Source organism: Maylandia zebra, linkage group LG7, assembly GCF_041146795.1.
Source record: "Maylandia zebra isolate NMK-2024a linkage group LG7, Mzebra_GT3a, whole genome shotgun sequence".
In the NCBI taxonomy this organism is placed as follows: Eukaryota; Metazoa; Chordata; class Actinopteri; order Cichliformes; family Cichlidae; genus Maylandia; species Maylandia zebra.
The window spans coordinates 21,615,493-21,638,162 of NC_135173.1; the positions used below are offsets into that span (position 1 = coordinate 21,615,493).

Consider the following 22,670-nt stretch of genomic DNA (forward strand, 5'->3'; position numbering starts at 1 on the left):
GACACAATTACTGAAACTAACACCACTGACGAACAACATGCTGTGAGGTCAGTTTCTTGATCATTAAATATGCTAATTGTCAGTGCATTGATCAACAACCACTGTTCATTGATCAAGACCATTGGCCATGAGTAGCATTAACAGAGAGATTGGAAATGGCAACACTAACAGCATTATAAGATATTGAAAGATTTAAACTTAGGCCCTCTCTGCAATTCAGAGATGGTCTCTGTACGCTGTTAAGTTCAAGAAGGATTGGCGTGATTTATACATCGGCGAAACCAAACAACCTTGGGTAATCGGATGGCACAACTCAGAAGAGCTAACTCGTCAGGCCAGGACTCTGCAGTCTATTTACACCTACAGGCCAGTGGACAGTCTTTCAATGATGACGATGTACACATCCTGGACAGGGAGGAACGCTGGTTTGAGCGCAGAGTCAAGGAGGCAATTTACGTGAAAAGGTAAGACAATTTCTGAAGTCTTGGATGAGTGATGAAAAATTTCTCCCACTGAAAACGCTACGTCCAGATGACCAGAATCAACTTTTTGGTAAATTGAATATTAAGCATTTTCTGAAGCTTGTCTCCTCTGTCATATTACCATTGTTTACTGGAATTTGATCAATTATCTGGTTAGAAAAAATCTATACCCTCCTCTCTCACGGAATACAATACAGAACTTAGACTCAATACTTGAAATGTGCAATTCACTTGTATTTTTATTTTTTATTCCTATTTATTCTATTTATCCCCTTCGTATATTTTATTTATATTGTCTCTGTATTTATATATATGTGTGTGTGTATAACTCTGTAACTTCTGTCGGTGCTGTGCTTTTTTGGAAATCGAATTTCCCAGAGGAACCCACCCGAGGGATTAATAAAGTTCTATCTTATCTTATCTTATCTTATCTTAGAATCTGCCAAATGCAATCCAATAAACATGGAAACAGTCTATCATGTCACTGCACATTCTGCAAAACACCCAAAAGTAAGTCTTGAGTGAAGGTTTATTCACATTTTATTTAGTATATTTTTATCTCCATGTCTGGTTATAATTCACTTTCCAAAATAGTGCAGGATAAAACATTTTCCAAATCTGCGAGGTGAAGTCTGTCTGTCTGCTATTCAAGATCTCATCTGTTCTGTGTGGAAAGAAACTTGTGAAGTGTGTTAGAGCTGACTCTCAATCAAAGAGTCAGCTCAACTGCTAGAAACAGAATAGCATTAGAAATGGATATTAGCACTGATCTCCCAATCTGATTTAATATGCATTTAAAAAGTGCAGAATCCGTACAATCCAATGCAATTCAATTACATAAAATAAATGACAATAAATAACAATGTTGCATAAAGTATTTACATGTAGAATCAATTTCTTCCACAGGTGACAACGTTCACTAAACTTCCACAGCCATATATCTTAAAGACAGAAGTAATATCTTTCAATCAAAGACACTCTGATCAGTGACCAGAGCCTTTTTTTCCCCGGTGTATCTCTCAACAGTAATTGCGATATCTGGACCGGCTGTGAGAAAGCGAATCATCTTGGACCAAGACAATTATAGTCAGGTAGTAGATACAAGTCTACCCATCAAGACTGACTCGTGAAAAAACAAACTGAAAAAGTGACGGAGAATTAGGCACCCAGGAAAATGAAAGCAAGTGGCCTGGTCTGATAAAGCACTATGTGGAAGGTGGGTATACATTTGCATAGCTTAGGCTGGGAAAAGATCACATCGTTATTCACTGTGGGGAAAAAGGCAAGTCGGTGACACGCTTAGAAATATATTTTTACCTTAGTTCATGGCATTCATGTGGATTTTACTTTACCGTGCAGGATCTTACATTTTTGGACATCACATACAGTACACTCCTTTTATGGCACCAGCATTACCTGATTGCAGCAGCAACCTCTTTTAGCAAGATAATACACCCCGTCACACCATAAAAACTGTTCACAAAGGGCTGGAGGAGCATGACAAAAAGTGCAAAGTGTTGACTTCACCTTAAAAGTCCCCTGATCATTGACATCTGCGGGATAGGTTTGAATAACAAGTCAAATCCATGCAGAATCCACCTTGCAAACTTCAGGACTTGTAGCATCTGCTGCTAATGACTTGGTACAAGATAATGGACAAAGAGAGACAGAGACGGACCTACAAAATACAAGGATGGTAGGCCTATTGTTGTGACAATAACAGAGGCTTTGAAACCCATGTTATCATCATAGTCATGTGACATTATTCAGTGTTACAAAAAGCCAGCAACATGCTGTCACAAAAAAACCCAGCACATGCTTTGTTGTCTGTACTTGCTGACAAGCCCATACTAAAGATGCACATGCACAGAGTATTGTTATTCACAAAAAACTTCAGAACAGAAAAGTGTAAACGAGCTGTCATTATCTGAAGTCAAACCCTCCTGATTTGTTTAGATCTCCCTCCCACAGAATTTCTCATTTCTGCGCATTAGTAAAACACTTTGTTTTCCTACATGCCGTTACTTTTCAGAGAAATCAGTCACTGGAAATGCATCCTTCTTCTCAACTTCCACAACAAGGGCACATTTCACACTGATACTAACACTCAAAGCAACAACAGTCGGGAGAGGTGAACGAGAGGAAGAGGGGAGGGAGGGATAACAGGAAAGGGGAAGAATAGGTCATGATTGTTAAGTGCAGAATAATGCTCTCTGCAGAGCAGGCTCATGTTGGCTTCCTGCTCTAGCTGATTGCAGCAGGTCTCTGAGGACCTGTGTTAGACCAAATACGTGATAAGAACTTCTGAAGGGCCCACTAAGACAGACAAACATACACATGGAGCAAGAGACTCAAAAAAGGCAGACAGACATAGGGCAGAAAGCTAATCGACATAAAAATTAGAAAAATACAAAGAAATGGCAAACGGAGGAATGAAGAAACGAGGGGGGAATAGTAAAACATAGCACAGTACAGTGCAGACATTTAAGAACAGGAGCCTTGTTTCATATTATTTAGCCTGTATTGCACCATGTGTCTTCTTCAATTTCCTAATTACACATAGTCTTCCCTCTGGAACTTGAGGATGGGTGGCAGTGAACCTCCATAGTTTCATTGCAAGGCTTTGTTAGGTACACCTTGCTGCTTCTGAGCTATTTCAGAAGTGTCTTAATTCTTTGCGGCACAGACTCAACAACGTGCTGGAAGCATTCCTCAGAGATTTTGATACTATTTGACACGATAGCATCACACAGTTGCTGCAGATTTCCTGGCTGCACGTCCATCAGGCGAATCTCCCGTTCCACCACATCCTGGATATTTTTTTTTTGTTTTTGACCATTCTCTGTGAACCCTAGAGATGGGTCTGTGGGAAAATCCCAGAAGATCAGCAGTTTCTGAAATACTTAGACCAGCCCGTCTGGAACCAACAATGAAAAAAAAAGAAAACAAAAAAAACCCAAACCTGAAAATGTCCCCTAATTCTCTTTTCTTGCCCATTCTGATGCTCGGTTTAAACTTCAGCAGATCATCTTGACCATGCCTAAATGCACTGAGTTACAGTCATGTGATTGGCTAATTTTTTACTTGAGTTAACAAGCAGTTGAACAGATGTACTGAAAGTGGAACTGTTATATGCGCCATAAAAGACATATTGTCCTAGATGTGCAGATCTTCGGCCTCTATTATAAAACTGGTTGTAGGATCCATATTAAAGTAACACATGGCAAAAAGAAAATGAAATCTGCATCAATAAACTACTCAATGCTAATTTTGTGATGGTTTAGCAAATTGCACCCGGCACACCTGCACAACTGACCGTAAATGCTCAATTCAAACTCCTCAGAAGTGCTGGAGTGCATATTTTCCCAGTAGGAGAAAAGAAAATTCCACTTTAATTCCACCATGCAGTGCATTGGTGTTTCACTTTTAGGTGGCTAGAAAAGGCAGAGTCACCACAACACACCTGTAGCCTCTGAAAAATGCCATGTTCTGTCAAAAGTTCTTCTAAAAACTGCTTCAAATTACAGTGAGAGAAATATTCATATTCACGAAAGTTACCACTAACGACTATTATTTATTACTCTTAAGAAACTGACACAGATTGACTAACATCACAGTATCAGTTTGTGTTTGATCAAAAATGATTCGGGACATTTAAGTTTCATAACTGGAGAAAGGTAAGCCAGACTTCCCTCATGTCATCATTTGGCCAGACTTCCTCCTCTGAGTGTCTGGAAATGTGGGGTTGAGACAACACTTTCACAATAGTCAAATATTCATCCATCCATTCTCTTCCGCTTATGCTTATCAGGGTCGTGGGGGGTGCTTGAGCCTATCCCAGCTACCACTGGGCAGGAGGGCAGGATGCAGCCTGGACAGGTTGCCAATCTGACGCAGGGCTAACACAGAGACTCAGACAACCATTTGCACTCACATTCACACCTATGGGCAATTTAGAATCACCGGTTCCACAATAGTCAAATAATGAATCACAAAAATAAATGTTTAAGATTAGAGCGGGTCTGCTAAAACAGAGAGGTAATTGTGGAGATGCAAATGTTCCAAAGCACAAACAAACTCAAACTAATCTTGCTGAAAAGTGCCAAGTTTGCAGTGTGAGTTTAATAAATGGAGTAATGCATAATCTCTGCTATCACTCGGAATTCTTCATGCCATAAAAACTCAGTCTGCCTGTGACATTTAAACAGGAATGGATATTTATTCCATAAAAGGGAGAGGGACGACAGCTGAGGTGAAAAGCACTGAGAAGGCGCGTCATTATGTCACTTTCTGAATGCTCATTAAAAAGTCACATGGCTGCCTTCAAGCAGAATACTTCACCCTTATGATGAGCGCTAGAAATGTGATGACTGAGCCCTCACAAGAAGCAGCAAGACATCAAAATCCATCAGTGCTGCTTCCAATGCATAGAAATGAAGTCATTATAAGAGTGAGCAAAGGCAAGCCCTGCTGTGTTTTTATAGCCCTGTGCTGCTCACTTCTATTTTTAGGATGTCAGGCCCAAATTAGCTCTTTGAAGTGTAATTCGTAACGCTCACAAGGTACTAAATAACGAGACAAGTAAGTAGTAGTTATGCTGCTGATCAGCAAGAGCAGGATCATGAATTTGAGCCGTGCTGTAGGCAAACAGAGTAAAAGAAAATCGCATTACATGTGTTTACGTCAAGACGATAGACAGGCTAGCTAAGAACGCTGTCTTCTCATTCATTTTTAGTATTACATTAGTATACAAAGGATAAGCACTTTAAAAATACTGCCTCAGATCATTATATTATCCAACTTATAAGTCTAAAGTTGGATAAGTTGCAAACAACTTATACCACTACCTTTGTTAGAACATTGCTAAAGCCCCTGTATATGCTCATTCTGAGCCTGGAGTGATGCACTCTGATGCTGCTCACACATGAATGCCAGTCTGCAGAGAAAATATTTCAACTCTACCAGCCTTGCATTCCATCAACAGCTGAGCTTGTAAGAAACATGCAGCAACAGGACGCCACAGCCTGAACCACGGATCAGGCGATGAAGGCTTTAAAAGCCAGATCACATTGCAACCTGACAGGTTTTTGGTGGGGGGATTCATAACAACGCCGCCGTGGACTGCGGTAAATTTTTACCCATTTAAAAGTCATGATGAGCTTAAGAGCTGTCATATGACCATAATCGTTTGAAATTGACTCTTTAATAGGTGAGTCACACTTCTAGACGCTGCATTGGCACTTTACTCCTGACAAAAATGTGAGAAAATACAGCAAAGCGCTACAAGCCACAGATACTAAGTCAAATGCGTATCTGCGTGAAGAAAACAAAGCTGGCGAGTGAGCTGCTGCTTCTACATTTAGCACAGAACTGCAACTAATGATCCTTGAACTGAATTAATGAGGAAATTAGGCATGCCCCATGCACCACGATATCTCTCAAATATAAGCCCGCCGCTATTTTTGATGTTAGTTTTCCATTTAGTCTTCCTTGTTAAACCCTCAAAATACTGATCCTTACAGTATGGTGTTCTTGACAAGTTCAACCTGGGCTATCCAAACAGTAGCAGATAAGTAAACGGAGTGGGAGGAGGGGGTATTTCTATTAAACTAGGACAGGGTGAAGAAAAAGTTGGTAAATAGGGGAGGAAAGCTTGTCACAGTCATGCTTATTTACTGTTCTACTAACTAGATGTAATATCACCATCAAAATCAGACTTGCATTAATCTATATCATAGACACAATCTATGACAGTAACATCTGTGTAAGCTACTTGCCTCATCTTCCTTCATGAAAGCACTCTCCATGAATACAACTGCAATCATTCCTGCTCTGCTCTATAGACTGGTCATAGTTCTGAAATCACTTTCACTTTTTTGTAACGCTTACTCTAGACTATATCTTATTTCACTCAAAGTTATTTATATTTATATCAAAGTTATAGTTGTTTTTTTCACCTTGATGGGATACTGAATGAGATATTATTTTTCTGGTCAATTTTTTTTTAACCCTGTCCCACTTTTCTCTTCTAAAATAGTTTCTCCCCTGTATCCCTGCCAAGCTCTAAAATCTAATTTCACTTTGGCCATTTGGCATGAGAAGACAGATTTGGCTCTGTGGGCCTCCTGGCAAGAGGTAACACACACCATTTCTAAAGAAAGGGGACAGGCTATCAATCCATGGAGGGAAAGTTATTACCTTGTGACACACGAAGGAAACAATCATAATATTAGCATTTATGAGGTGCAACAGAGGAATTTACTTCTTTCACAGCAGACGTGGAACCTTCTTTCACGATCAATGAGAATTTGTGATCAATGCAGCAGCTTTTATCACTCTGACAAAAGTTTCATATTCATTTAAATACTTTAGTTTGCCTCTGGCTATTCACTTAAATTGCCAGCGTGGCCTGCAGTTACAAATCTTAACACTGACAGTTAACTTTGCAGAGAGAATCAATGATCTCCAAACTATATGCTTTGTGTAAATCTCTTTAATACAGATTTTTTTGACTGGAAGCATTAATGGTGGAGGTCGACCCTCAGTCAATATTATTTCGATGGCAATCATTATTATGACAACAATCTTTCCATTGGGAGCATTTCAAGTTGCTATACATCAATACAACTGTTATAGCCCATATTTTAATAATATGTATGCATTAAGTCCATAGTAACTACATTAATTGCAAAAAAGTGCAATAAACTACAAAAAAAAATTGAAAATCATTTTTGTTTTTTTACATATATTTCTACTTGGAGAAATTTAAGAGGTTTATCCCTCAAAGCTTTAAATGCAAAAAATAGTTTACAACAACAGGGGATTTATTTTGAGTGTCTTCATAGTTTTATTTTGGAGATACACCAATTTTTATATACTGCAGGAAAAACAAAAAAACAAATCCTATGATGCAAATTTGCAAAGAAAACAGCAGGTGTATCAAAATAAACTATTTCCAGCAGTGCAATTCGAGTTCTAAGCATCCCAGAAACTATTCAGAAAAGTCAAACATGACTTATAAAAACACCAGTACAGGTTTTTAAGGCCTACAAGTAAAAAACTACATTTTTCGCGAAGATGACGTCACTTCCGGTTTCTGGCAGGAAATGGCGGACATTCGATAGTTCGCGCTGACGTCTGTTTCAATGTGGGAAGTGTTACGAACAGCTGATCGGATCGGCAAAGCGTGTTTCTGGAATATTATGTTTTTGTTCCTGCTAGTGCGTTTTATGCAATTTTTGCAAAGCTTTATGTGGAAGGAAACCATGACCGAGGACAAGCTGATGGCATAAGATGTAAGTACAACTCCTCCAGTTTCATATGCAAAAAAAATTATTGCGCTAGCTTACGCGGTTCCGGTTCTACAGGGATTTAAAAATAGTTACGCAAAACGGAGCGTGCTGCTCTGACCGGCTTTAAAGGGTTAACAATAACAATGTATTGAATAATGACTTTAAAAAATAATATAAAATAGTGTGCAAATACTGATAACAGTGCAAATGTTTGCAATATAAGAAATAAATGAAAAATGTAAACATCTATGTTTAGTGAACTTTGCAGTGTTGCTCTGTGGCGCAGCTACGACACCGTAGCAAAGTTTACACACTGTGTCTACTTGATCCACGTCTGACTCCGCGAACCCATAATGTTTCCACACCACTGAAGTTTTTTTTACCTCTCTTTTCAACCAAAGGCAGTCACTCTCCTCTCCAAATAACTTCTGCTTAGCTTTCCGAGCTTCCCTCGGGTCCTCTTAATTGTTGTGACACGTGTTCGAAACGAGAGGTGCGCTCGATTTGCCACATGGAGCAGCGCAAGAGTAAAGCACGAGGGAGGGGCTAATAATCGGCTCAGTCACTTTTAATGATCGTTGAAAGCCCAGATCTTAATCGTGATTAAAATTCGATTAATTGAGCAGCCCTACTACCTACCAAAGAATCTTGCAGACCATGGGAATAAGTATTCCCTGATGGCTGTGGACAATGGACCCTGCCACACAGCAAAAACTATTCATTAGTGGTTTGAGAACCACAACAAGAACTTTGAGGTGTTGACTTGGCCCCCAAATTCCCCAGATCTCAATCCAATCGAGCATCTGTGGGATGTGCTGGACAAACAAGTCTCATTCATGGAGGCCCCACCTCACAACTTAAAGGATCTATTGCTAAACTCTTGGTGCCTAGCATACAGCAACGTGTTATGGCTGTTTTGGCCGCAAAAAGGTGGACCAACACACTATTGAACCACATTATTGAGGGATGATTATGTTATCTGGGTAAAACAGGTGTCTTAAAACAAAAAAATCAAAAGAAAAAAAAATGGTACAGACGCAAAATATGTAGACTTGTAAAAAAATAAATAAAATCAATTTGGCTAATCCTCCTGTCTCAATCATCTTTCATTGTTTCCCAGTGACACAGCTTGACTGCTAACATCTTGATGACTACATTACCCATCTGGTCCCTGTCTTTGTCAGCGACATCAGCGACACTCATTTTTCACAGCTGTCCCTCTTTATTATACAAATAACTGGCCATGTCGTAATTGCTTAATCTAAATGGCTGTATTAAACTATGATTGATGAACAGAATTTACCTGATGTGATATTCTTTTATCAGTTCTTCCACCCAAGCTAATCACTCTACGTATTCCATTAGCTTGCTTTAAAAACTGCCTCTAGCTTATTGAATTACTAATGCATTGCAGTACATCCAATTAATATTCAGAACAGCTCCTCAATGACTGCATTACTCCACGCAGAGCTGAAATTTCAATCTAAATGAAACTACAGTGAATAAATGCCTATTGAATCTCTGCAACAGTCTGCTACTTTTATTGACAAACAATATGAGTAGTAATTAAATTATACAGTGAACAGTGTGACAGAAAAAAAATTATACTGAGGCAAAATTTACATTTCAACCCATACACACATAAAGGTACTGTCAGTTTTTTCTTTTTTGAGCATGAAGAGAGAAAAATTGTCTCCCAATACACTGAAGCATTCTCATAAACAAAAGATTTAAATGATTAAAAGTACTTGGGAGCTGGTGCTGGTCTGTGGAAGCTGCCATGTTGCCTAGCCATCTTGAATACATCAGCTTAGATGGACATTGCCGCCAAATCCCAATTTTTTGTACAGTATGTGGAATTACCCATGAAACACATTTACAGAGAAAAGCTGCACTTTAACATAAATGTGTCTCTAATGTTTAAATCAGCTTAAGACCAGCTTTTGTACACTATGTAAAAGCTATGTGAGGTTGATTCTGAAGTCAGGACATATGCAAAAAGTCATGTACAGAGAAAGGCATTCACCCCCCACTTTCAATTTTCACAGAGCTGTCATGTAATCACAGCTGAAAAAACATACGACAGAGGATGGGATCACTAGGATCTGGATGCCTGCAGGGCAACTACAGCAACACAAGCAAATATAGAGAAAGTCCTGTTTCTTCACTCTCGGCACTGCCCATGACAATAACGGTCAGAAGTTACAGCCGCTGATATGAACCAGTATTTTAGTCTTTATAGTCTGAAAAGAAATGCCTATAAAGTGTGAGTGAGCTTGCCTCTTCCTTTTTCTGAAAATCCATGCAAGCGCTCGTTTGCCAGGTTTACGTCTTATAGACCAATTTAGCAAAGCCGCTAGCATCTCAGAACAATGTTCCCGGAAAACAAGATTATATGCTTTTAGCAATTTAACTTGATTGCATAACTCTTGGTTGTCAAACTTTGTGTGCCATAACATGCGTTTAGGTCCCACTTAGAGAAATACTGTGTTACTAATAGCTGCTAAATCCCTTCAGACCTGACAGGATGATAGAACACCCTTGAAGGCAGTGCTATAGCCATAACCTTGCACATCAATCCCAGTACAGAGTAAATATCAATCATGTGTAAGTTTACATGTGCACACCAGTCCTATGGTAAAATTACGATTCTGTTAACATGTCTTTGAATAATAGCTGGGGGAAATAATTTGAAAAGTGCATGCTGAAAAATTCAAAAGGCAAACTTTTAAAGTTCTTCTGCACTGCATGCTTCAAAGTTTGCTTTTATTGGCAGTCTTTCTAAACTTTGCCAAAGGCAAATAAAATGTGTGAGTCTCAAAGGCCCAGGAGTAAGAAAGAGATGTTAGCTTGAATCCAACAGATTTAACACTTGGGCAGGTTGCACAGCAAGAACACATCTAAAGTGTTGAAAACAAGGTTAAGCAGGCTTTTACAAAATGTCAAAATGCCCTCATGTTGAAAGTCTGAATGTGTTAAAATCTCTACAAATTTCAAGTAGTGTAGTGCAGTGTTTTTTGATTAATACCACCTTATATAGTCATACAATGAAATGCTGCTCAGGTACACTCAAAGGTATGTTTTAGTTTATAAGCAGTAAGACTCCAAGAAAAATTCAATGCTGGTATTTGATAGGAAGGGATTTTGAGAACAGTGATTATTTTATCTTTTTCTACTTTACGTTTGGTATGAACTTGTCAGTCCAGAGTACAGTTTCCCCATCTTTAAAACACAAACCAGAGAAAGAGGACAAACAGCTGAAACCTCAGCCTACGTAAAAAGCCATGTGAGACAAGCTTGACTAAACAGTGAAACAATAGGTGGCCAGACTAAAGCCTTCAAACAGATCAAGTTAAATGTCTTTGGGTAGATTAGAGGATAATAAATCTGAAATATAGATGCCATAACAACACGTGCAGTAACTAGATATGTATTCAATAGTCAGGGGCTTCCTTAGTTTAAAGCAATTTTCATGGCAGATGAGTTTTCAATGTTAATTCTAATAATTTGAATGTTACTTTGTGAGTATATTTTATCCGACCCTGTAAACATGATCAATAAATCTAACCACACAGCTTGTTGTAATAATTAGAGAAATAAGCTGTCAACTGGAGAGTTGGCATTTGAAGTCCCTTAACTGTGAGTATAAAAACAAGTCACGCGTAGAGCTGAGGTTTTCTAGCTGACCCTGTACTTTGGCTTTTCAGAGTTTCCAGCAGAAATGTTGGAGCCATGCAATGAGGTGGTCATACTGTGTGGCACAGATGGAATAACAGAACGAACACTGTCCAGTTCCCGCTACTTCAGCTGATGGTGATAGTGCAGCAAGGCGACAGTTTATAAGATGAGTTTACTTTCCAATGCCAACATAAAATGAAAACATGACTGTTAATGAATATGAATGTTGAATAAAAAGTTTTTGCTTGGGGTAATTGGTGAATATTGGCAGACCAAAAATAAGATTCACTATATTTAAAATAGCATTAATTATACGCCAGATTATTTTTTTCTTACATTTTTATTCTACATTTCCGAGCTGTTTTTATGTCTGCAAAATGGTTCACAGGGACAATAAGCTAATGACACATTCCTTGATATTACCAAAAAACTCATATTGCCAGTACTTAGGTGGATCAGCTTGCTTACTGATGGATTTATTAATCACTTTCTTTGGTTTACTTTCAGGTGCAAAAATTAGCATGTAATACAAACAGAAACGCAGAGTAGCCAAAATAACATTATCTTTGTGGGTATACCCTACTGCCTCTTTATGCATTAGCATAACTTACTCTTTCCATTAAAAAGACGCATAAAAGGTCACGCGTCAGTCTTTAAACTGCTTTGATTCCACCTACTCTTTGATTTTACATCGTGGCAGCCAAACATTTGACAGCAACCTATTTACTGGTTAAGATGTGGACAAATCAATGTATCTGGGAAAAAATGTGACTTGTTAAGGGTAAACTAATAACAGTGTGGCTCATAGAAATGAAACAAGTTTATTTATGATATCTAAAAAAAAACGTGATTAGTAGTTTCATTGTGTCTGCACATGATCCAGGTTTGAAATCCTGAGTGAATCATGCTATTCAGTTGGTTTCATATTCATCAAGGTTTAGCACCTAATATGTTCATTTTTTACTTGTGTGTACTAAACTATTCTACTACAGAATATCTAAGAAAAGACATGTTTGATTGTGAAACGGTTAAGAGATCAAGTAACACTTTCTGCAGACAAAGAAAAGTGGGGAGCAGACTAAGAACCCAAAACAAGCATTGAAGCAATGAGATACAAGTCTTCACTTCTGGCCAAACTGGCCACTTCTAAACTGATGTAGAGATTGATTCAGAAATTGGACTGAATTTGCAAGTAGAACTTAGAGGATATTAATGAGCACCAGTATCTGGACAGAGCAAAGTTAAGATCACTAGATAATAATTATTTAAGTTTTTCATTGATGAAAGGGAATGTGATTCAGTGTGTGGGAAAATCTGTTTAAGATCTTGGCAACCTTGACTAAGAACTGCGGAGAGTCGTGGCAGGCCGTGAGGAATGATGACCTGTTCTCATGCAATGGCACATTCCTGCCATAACTAAGCTGGAACAGGCCTGGGATAACTATAGCAGGCAGCTTGGAGTAACAGCTTAGTGGAATTTATGGGAACCTACCACCCACTCCTCTTTGACCAGCCCAGTCCATCTAAATGAATCAAAGTGTCACTGGGACTCAAAGGTTCAAAAGCCAATCTGACGTCATTTCAAGGTGAGGAAGAAAGATTTCACAACACGTGGCAAGTTTACTTGGAATGCCAATTAATGGACTGATTTATTAGCTGAGAGATTACTATGTTTTGTGCTTTATTACTGTATGAATTTAACTCCGGTAGACAATTTCAAGATCCCAATAACTACTAAAAAAAACAACAAAAAAAAAAAAAACCAAACCCCCAAAAAACAAGCAAAAAAAGACAATAATGAGTGACTCAAAAGAAAAAGAAAAAAAAAGGTTTGGGATTTGGTTATCCCTTTGTTATCAGTTTTTACAGATTATTGATAATGATGACATAAACTCGACAATGAAATTGTTTGACAAAAAATTTGATCCCACTGTACAATACTGTTATAATGTTTTAATATAAATGTGAAACAGCTTTTAACTTTGAGTATGTGATTTATTTCTTACTCAAATGTGCAAACAAATGGAGTTAAAACACTGTGTGGTAGAATTATATCTTCATTTTCAAGTTTACTTTACATTCTTAATATTGACCCTCAAAGACTTTCATACTCACTTAATAATAGATAAAGAAATGGAGTAGAGAGCTGACCCACAGATCATTTAATATTAATGTTTCAGACATCTGTGAATCCCTTTGTGAAATTCATTCGTGCTCGCTTTGTTCACTGATGGGAACTCCAACAGCTGCCTGCTTCCAAGGTCTACTTAGTGAGGTAGAGTGAGGGACTGAAAGAGAGGCAGGGAGGAGTGTGATGGGAATAAATGTTCTAGAGGCCTATTAATTTATTGATCTCTGTTGACCTCGACTCCAGTGACATGGTGGACTTAAAGGACAGAATAGCTTTAGCTCCTTCGCCTCTGCTTCCTCAATACATTTCCTGGAAGTTAGATCATTTGGTGGCTTAATGGATTTAAACCTTATGAAGGAAGACCTAATGGGAAAACTTGACATTGTTTACTTTGAAAGATGGTGGAAGGGCACTTTAGTGAATATTGTTGAGTGGTAAGTCCAGAGTAAAAAAAAAAGTGCAGAATACATTCTAATCCATTTATCAAGAAACCTCAGTGCGGAAATGCAACAATCAATAAGGTGAGCAACTTGAGAGCTTCAGCCACTGGATCTATACATGTGTACTCCAAGCCAATGTAGATTTACTTTCAGAGAGCTCAGAAACTCCTCAGGGACTCAAAACGACACTTGGCCTCTGTTCACTACAGGATAATCGAACATTCAAAAGTGTTAGCATGAACCCAAATCTTTTTTTTTTTTCAGGTCAGCACTGATACCAGTCATGTCTTCAGATGAAGATACTGTATGCAATTTCATAAGCATTATGCAACAGACAGAGCTAAAATTAATCGCACATAGTTAATTGACTTTCCAACTAAAAACGGGATCTAACTTCTTTTAATTTGTAGCTGTCTTATTTATATATTTGCTTGATTTGGGTTTACAATTTGTTTCTTAAAGCTTTAATGTCTTCTTAATTAACTAATTTTTAACTGCTGCCAGGATAGGCATAAAAACAAAATACCTAACCTCTGCATAGCAGGTCTTGTTGTGGGAAAACTAAAGAATTTCAAAGATTACATCTATGGAGGGTTTGTATCGAGATGCCATTACAAAATCTGTATTTTAATTCACCTGTGTTCACAGCTTCTGAGACCATACTTTATACTTGTGTATACTTGTTTTCATTTCTTTAAACTTTTAAACTTTAAAAAGTTGAACATTTTTATATTTTTCATGCCCAGTTCCTACTACTAAGCACGCTTTATTAATTGGAAATTAACATTATCTCCAGCAGCTCTGCTAACGCTCAGAGAATAACGAATCTGTAGAACCCCAGATAAATCATGTTAGCGTGCAATTCCCAGTTAACTCCTCTGCTTTAGCTAGACTAGACTTTAGCTAGACTCTTTGGGGAACTAACAAAACTTCACAAGGAATATTATAGCTATAGCTTTTTTTAAATTGTACTTGTGGCACACACAAACCTCTTGGAGATGTGAAATTGAGGCAAGTAAGCCAGCAGGATGGAGTCAAAGTCAGATTGAGGGTGTTGCAGTTGATTTTTCACTAAATGTTGAAGTTCTGAATCTACAAGAGTATACCTTGTACCTGACTATTTTCAAAGGAATGTTGTTATTTTTTTTTTAATTTGTTGTATTACTTAACACTGTCCTATGAATTGTTCAAGCATAAAAAAGGCATTTATCTCAATAAATGAACCAGTGTTGTGTCTACACATAAGAGACAACTGAGTAAAGAACCAGTTGTCTCCTTAGGCGCCTTATTACTAGCAGCCTGTTGCAAAAAACACATTTACCCCCCCATCTTTAGTTGAATGCATTAAAAATATAAAAGATAAATTTGTTTGACAGAAATAGCACCGACAAGGTGATCCTTGTTGAGCTATTAGCCAAAAATGTTGAATTGTGTGGAGTGTGTCCTTAAAAATATGAACAAAAAGAAGTGAGAGGCCTAAAAAGCCATTTACAGCAGATGCAGACCTAACACAGACCTGAGAGATACATCTCATTCTATAGTGTATTTCCATGCATGTTTGCGCATCTTTCAATAAATCACTGCTTCTATTTTTCCCAGCAAAATGACCAAGTGGTGATTCAGACATGCATAAATGCATAATTCCTATCTCTACTATAAAGTTGCAATATCCAGCAGACTTATCTGTTGCTACATATTCATGGATAATCATTATCGTACACAACCCCCCATTTTCCTCAAAAACTACTAATGAAGTTCCCCACAGGAAGTCCAGTGTGTGTCCCTCATTTAGATACTTCAATCAGATTAATGGCCACATTATCAGCGAATCAGCGTTTAGAAGACAATTATGTAAAATCCAAGCCTCTCAACTTTCCCCTCCCTAAAGATTCTCTGATCCTCTGTAAGACTAGATGATTTGGGATCTACTGATGAGATCCTGAGTCGTGACTAGCCTAGACAGAGACAAAGGACTGTCAAGACATTTCAAAATGCACACTAATCTTCTACCAAAAAAAAAAAAAAAAAAAAATCTAAATTCAAAACAAATGTAGAATTTTGCTAAGGCATCCATTAAGACCAGGCACTATGACATTTTAGATTCATTTACTATAACAGCTGAAGAAAAACTACCCTGATTTTCTAAAATCTGCCACCATTAAACAATGAAACACTCTGTTTAAAAAATAAAGGTGCAAAGAGAAAACTGAACTGCTGTTGCAGTTAACGGAAGAATTTATGTTTGTAAGACACACCAGACAATTTGTATCAAATCACAAAGCTCAGAAACAAAGGACATGGAAAAATATATATGGCTAATGTGGAAATCCAAAACAGAAATAACAAGTAAGAGCCTTATTATGACAACACAACAATAGTCCAAGTTGTCAAAGTAGAGATGGCAATAGGTACCAAAGAACAAAAACACAATGTCCAAAAATAGCTGCCAGAGCTTTGTTGATGATGTGAAGCTACAATTTTGAAATACCAACACTCATGAAGTCATGAAGTCAGGAAAGATGAAATCACTTCCCAGAAAAAGGAAAATGAGCCAATGCTGAAAGGAATGGCTGTATATCAATTGAATAACTTGGACACAGCTTGAATTAAACGCCAAGGGAGACAATCTTTAACACATAGGTCAACTACTAATAAAAATTTTCCAAAACTTCTTGAACTTGAAAACTTCCTCACCGTCACACTCAAAATAACATTGATTTTCAGTGTAGCCCTGGGAATCGGTGGGAAAAAAAAGAAATATGCCCGGACATGTTCTTGACCTCTTCCCTTGGTCATGTGTACAATCACAGTGTGATGCATGCCGGGCCTCTCAGTAAGACTTGGGATGGGCGTGTTTCACTCAAATACAGCTGTGTTGTGGATAGACTTACACTAAGCTACACATAAACACACCCATACTCATAGGAGCCGAGTTACCAGGGTCAGAATGTTACACAGTTTGAAAAATTTGTGTTTTATGTGGCACTTCTGTGTCAGCATGAGAATACTGGCCACAGAAGAGAAGTTTTATGGTGGGGCCACACACACAAAGACACTATTAAACATCAGCCCAGGCACTGAGCGCAAAAACTGAAGCACACAATATGGCGTACCTGTTTGAGCACGTCTAACCCCACTTATAATGAACCACGTTTGCTCGAGATCAGGGATGTCAAACCCATTGGATATTGTGGGCTACACACGGTCTACTTTGATCTTAAGTGGGTCGGACCAGTGAAACTCCCCTTTCTGTCAGGGTAAGGAAGTTTAACTACACATTTAATCCGTGAGATATCCTAATATAAGCAAAAGAGTTACAGTTTCAACATTATGTCTCAGTTTTTGAACATGATAAAGAAATGCTGTTGTAGTAAATGAAAGAAATCTGTTAGCACGACTACAGAGAAAAGTCCTGGCATGCTTTTGCCCAGACTGTCCTTCAACTGTAAAACAGGTTTTGTTTTTATTTTCCCAAAGCCACCCGGTGGGCTGGATTGGTGTCTGTTTCAGGCCAATTCTGGCCCTGAGGCCTTATGTTTGACCCCCCTGCTCTAGATACAGTGTTGAGTCAGAGCTATCAGAAAGATTATTACATCAATACAACTCTCTCCAGGTGGGCTGGAGATGCTAATTCTAAGTCAATAAGGAATTCTTACCAGACTTGGTGATATTTAAGCTCTACTCTTGCTACTTTGATCTGCTACAATTTATTTGTACAGCCCAACATAATGCATGTATAAATGGTATTTACTTGCCAGGATCAGCAATATTTTCCAACCCCCCAAAATGGACACTTCAGTAGAAGAGTACAGAGTGTCCAAGAAAAAAGACTAAAACAAACTGAAAACGCAGTTCCAATATAATCAATAATGGAGTCCAGCAGATGACAGTAAGTAAAAAAAAACAACAACTTAAGACTTAGCTTACCTGCCCAGCTATGTGGCTCCGCGTGGGCTGAAGTATTCTGAGGCTGACAAAAGCAGTGGTGTTTCAGAAAAAGGCAAAGGTCGTCTGGAAGCAATTTTCCTGCACAAAGGAAAAGCAAGAGAAAAGAAGACAGGTGTCAGCTTAATGTCATCATCACGCAGCCCAGTAAGCTCCTTTGACAAGTCAGATCCTGTATATAGGCTCGTGAAATTGATTTCTGTTTCAAAATGACAAAAAACTAAGGGGAAAAAAAACACAAGTTGAGAACAAAAACTTTATTTTGATAAAGTCTGAGTTCCACTAGAAAGAAACGACAATTGTGCAGTTTGAAAAGTTTGGAAATCAAGAGTTCACAGATAATTTTTTCTCTTCAAGAGACCGGTACGGCGCTGAGCGACGGCACGGTTAATAATGCTGGGGGAGGGAACGCGGAGCGCGAGCTGCTTCATCATCTTAACTACAGATAAAACTAACCTAAAAAATCTCTTAAGAGGAGGCAGGACTCTCGCCGCTATCCTGCTTTTTCACTAAAAGCACCAACACACAGTCTAAGGCAAGAAATAAAGAAGTGCTCTACTCAACAAGGGCAAATATAATTAATAACAGCAATAGTAGGAGCAATCAGACATAGTAATAAAATATCTTCTTTGTGCTTTGTGGTCAGTGCCTGTCCACAAAGCACCAAGCTTGGAATGAGGCTGGCAAAACACCGCTCCCTCTTGGTGTGTCATAATCTCCATACGCATTCATATCAACCAGTCACAAACCTCAGCTCGCATTAATTATGCCAACAGACTAAGCCAATCCAAACCCCTTCTCCACAACACATCACATCCTGATTTCTCTTTAAAAGCCATGACTCAACAGAAATTAGACATGAACCACTCCCCTGCCCTAAAGTCATCCCTGTAGGCATGGCATTTTGGATTTGCCCACTTATAATGTAGTCTGCTCAGGCAAGAAACCAAGCTATATAAGGAATTGTTAGGGCAGACCTCTGCTAGTGGCTCTAAACTGTTAGAGTTGGGGGCTGGGGAGTCTACACTGAAAGGTTTTTTTTTTTGTTTGTTTTGTTTTAAGAGGGTCAACTTGCTAAACATGACTAGGCCCTTAATGTATAATCCAACACTAATATTGGCAGAGGGTGGGGGAGGTCGGCAGGTGTGAGTACTGGGAATGTGTCAATATTGGGGAGTACCCACAAGTATTTGGTGAACATTTATACTAGGAATTAAGCCACTTTTTTTTAATAGTCATTACTCTTTGCAGTATTTTTAAATTGTAAGGTATGAGAGGGACAATGAAGGAGAAACTGAGTCTGAGATGCCACAAGTCTCAATAAGCGTGACAAGTTGCATAAGAAGTCAGGGGGAAGTGCTCCACATATGAATTTAAAAAGGTCAGTTCTCCCCGGGTTTATGCTCGAACACTTCTTTCCTCTGGCTCTAATCGGCAGGGCACTACAGTGTTTCTACAAGGCAGACAGACACAAGGAGCTGCACAACTCTTTATGGCAGTTAAGCAATGGTAATGAGGCAAGATACAGAGCTGAGCACACTAGGCTACTGCCACTGCAAAGTGTTTTATTGCATCCCAACAGCACTACTGCACCCACTGCTTGTTCTGTGCCTATATTGTAATGGCTCTGCAAACTTTGATGAATTACTAGCGGCTGATTGCGCTATGGACATCTTTCATGTATAACGTTTGGGAAATCGTTACTCTAAGATCAAAACTGAAAGGCTGAATCGACCTGCTGTGTCGAGAGTAGGATTTGTAACAGGTTCTGACATGACAACTCGCATGTTCAGCAGCCCGTTTGATCAAAAGAAATCTCTATGGGAACGAAACATGCCAAACTCAACAGAACCCGAATCAAGGGCTTAGCGTGTTACTACCCCCCATATCACACATGACATTATGGTCTCTGAACAGAAATGCAAAGTTTTAAAGACACATGCATGATAGCTTACAGCAATCCTGTGAACAGGATCACTGCAAAAGTATTTGATTTACAGAGACACGGAGTGTAAAGCTATGAGGGCTGCCATGATGCTAAAATACCGATACGCAGGAAAATACTAAAAAAAACATTTTCAGTACCACGGGGAAGATTTTGATCCCACCCTGCAACAACAGAAGTAATGATGAAGTCACATCTCGAAAAAGTCGACTTGCTAATTTTCAATGAATTTGCCTATTTTTCCCAAGTTTGGCTCGTCCCCACTCTTAGGTTTACTGCTAGAAGAATAAACAAGGCTGAAGGGAGTAGGGTTTGGTTTTTTGTAGTATAAGAGGAAACCCCAGTGCTTATTCCTAAACCGCAAGGTGACAGAATTCACAGAATGTACTCACATTTAGAAAAAAGACAACTTTCATTGTGTAAATTGTGGTGGGAAACTTGAGAAACTTCAAAAGGATTTTATCATCATGAGGCTCCTCTGCTCTGCTCAGCTCGCTGTTTCTGTGAGAAACTCATGCATCCCAAGGTCTGTTATACATAAAAACCCTGCCTTCTTTATCTGTGTTTAACAGGTATTAATTACCCTTCACTTTATGCTGAACAAAGAACCTTGTGTGCATTGTCACCCCTCACAAAACACCTATCCCGGGAAACGGGGTGGACTCAAATATCATACAAATAAAACACCAAAGGACATGTTAAAGCCTTGATTTCAGTTTTAAGGAGTTTAACATTCAAAATAAGGTTCTGTTGTCTTCATGGGATGTGCAGATGTTTGTCCCTTTCTTGCATGTGTTTCTATTAGCTGTATGTCCAGGGTAAATAGGCGAGGAAGTCACAGGACGGGCAGCTGACTGCTATGGTCCACAGAATATATCTTCAGGCCAAGACCCTGTTCATAAGATAACAACTTTACCATGACCCTCAGAGGAAATATTTGAGCAAAATGAGGCTCAAATCCAGTCACTGGATAGTGCTAAATGCATTCACCAGGAATAAAAAAACAAAAACAAAACCCCCCCACTCCAACCTCATTCAGCATCAGCCAGCCACTCCGTCTCTCTGGTAAATGGATTATGTCATGACTCAAGCATCTTGTAACCTAAGCAGACTGTGACAAGTGACTGAGTAGATGTAATATGTGTGAAAGAATAACCATGCAATGCTAAACAATGAGCTGGAATGGAGTGCTACCAAGTAGTACATTAACCATGATGTCATTAATGGGCATCTTAGAGCCAGGGCAGAAAAAGCACCAGATCCGATCCAAGAGTCAGGGCCTTGCATTGTATTTAGATGGCATCGGTCACTATATTTAAATGCGATTCTGCAGGAGGACAGAAAGGGAGCCTGACGTCTTCCATGCTGCTTAATAAAATCCTGTTATCACAGGCCTAATGTGAGATGTTTCAATTGTCTTGCTTTCGTAGTATTTATACATTTTTCTCGATCTATGTTCCTTCTAAACTCCCCGGCTTTCTTTTCTCTTTCTCTAAATACAGTGGGCCCACTGTTCAACTCCCAGGGTGGGAAGCTGGCTCTACATCTGACACATCCAAGGACAAAAGGGAAACTCCAGATTGCCGTGGTGAGGGCAGCCACCCGTGGCAGTGCTCAGCAGGATTCCAGTTGTTTATGGTTGGCACTAATTACAGATTGGGAGACTCACCAAGCTCTAGAAACTTCAGTTGGCACAAAGAAAGGAGAAAACGCGCTTTGACAAGAAAAAACACAGGGTAACCATTAAGACTGTCTCCCCTTGCAGCAAGCCAGATAAAACATGGAGTGATGTAAACTCATTAGGATGGCTGAAAGGCATCACTCAGGATCGAATTGAAACTCCAAGGCAAACGTTCCCTTCTGCATGAACGCAATGTTTTTACATTATTGCTACCGTTATGTAAAGAGCATGCACGTGTGAAGTTGAATTCAGACTATAAGGTGTTGCTAATCAGAGCCTGACTGATACTGTGTCAGACGACTTTTGTTATGTGTAGTTATGACTCAATAAAAACATAATATGACAACGCAGTTTAAAAATAATCTTGTTTTGTTGTCAACTTTCTCCCATATCTGCTTTTTAGATTCTCATTTATGGATGCAGATACCAAATAGCCAACTGTGGTTGATATATCAGCCACGCTGATACATACATGAGATTAAGTATCTCATCCAATAGGAGATGAATTCCTCCTTTTTTCAAAGACACCTGTCTTTAAAGAGCTCTCCAAAGCTGTCTTCATCTTTCTCACTAAATATGGTTTTCTGCCCAAAATTCACCAGCGACAATTTGTCTCCTGCACCAACACTTTAACAGCATACAGCATCTTGTTAACTGTGCGAACATATTTTCTTTTCCTTTCAAAGACTTGACTTACAAGCTAATAGCCCATTAGGCCCCAAAAGGTGAGCAAGTTTAAAAATAGCATAAAGTTCAGACATAATGATTTAAAGGTACAGCTTATATTAAGTCAGAATAAAAACTTCAAAGAAAGAAATACAATTGTTGAACATAGCTGTTTGTTTGAGCTGACAAGAAAGGTATCGGGAGTCAGAGAAGGAAATTAGCAAATCAAACGGAGCGCTGAGTAAAATCCAGCAGACAGTCCCTTTGAAATGTACACTGCAGAGGAATGCTTTATCCAAACAGAGTAGCTCACTGCTTTGCAATTAAACACTCAAGTATGTTACACTCCCCTAAGCTTAGTGCTAGTTAGTTTCCCTTGTTTCAAATGAAACTAACAGCTTTTAAATAAA

The 22,670-nt window shown here is 38.8% G+C and overlaps 1 protein-coding gene across 1 annotated transcript in view; it reads right to left on the reverse strand.

The window, feature by feature from the left end:
• peak1 (pseudopodium-enriched atypical kinase 1) overlaps positions 1–22,670 on the reverse strand; it is a 103,934-nt gene that overhangs the window by 68,788 nt on the left and 12,476 nt on the right. Inside the window, exon 2 of the mRNA XM_004570286.5 lies at positions 17,951–18,049. The gene's annotated coding sequence lies outside the window, so the exon portion shown is untranslated. The remainder of the gene's footprint in view (positions 1–17,950; positions 18,050–22,670) is intronic.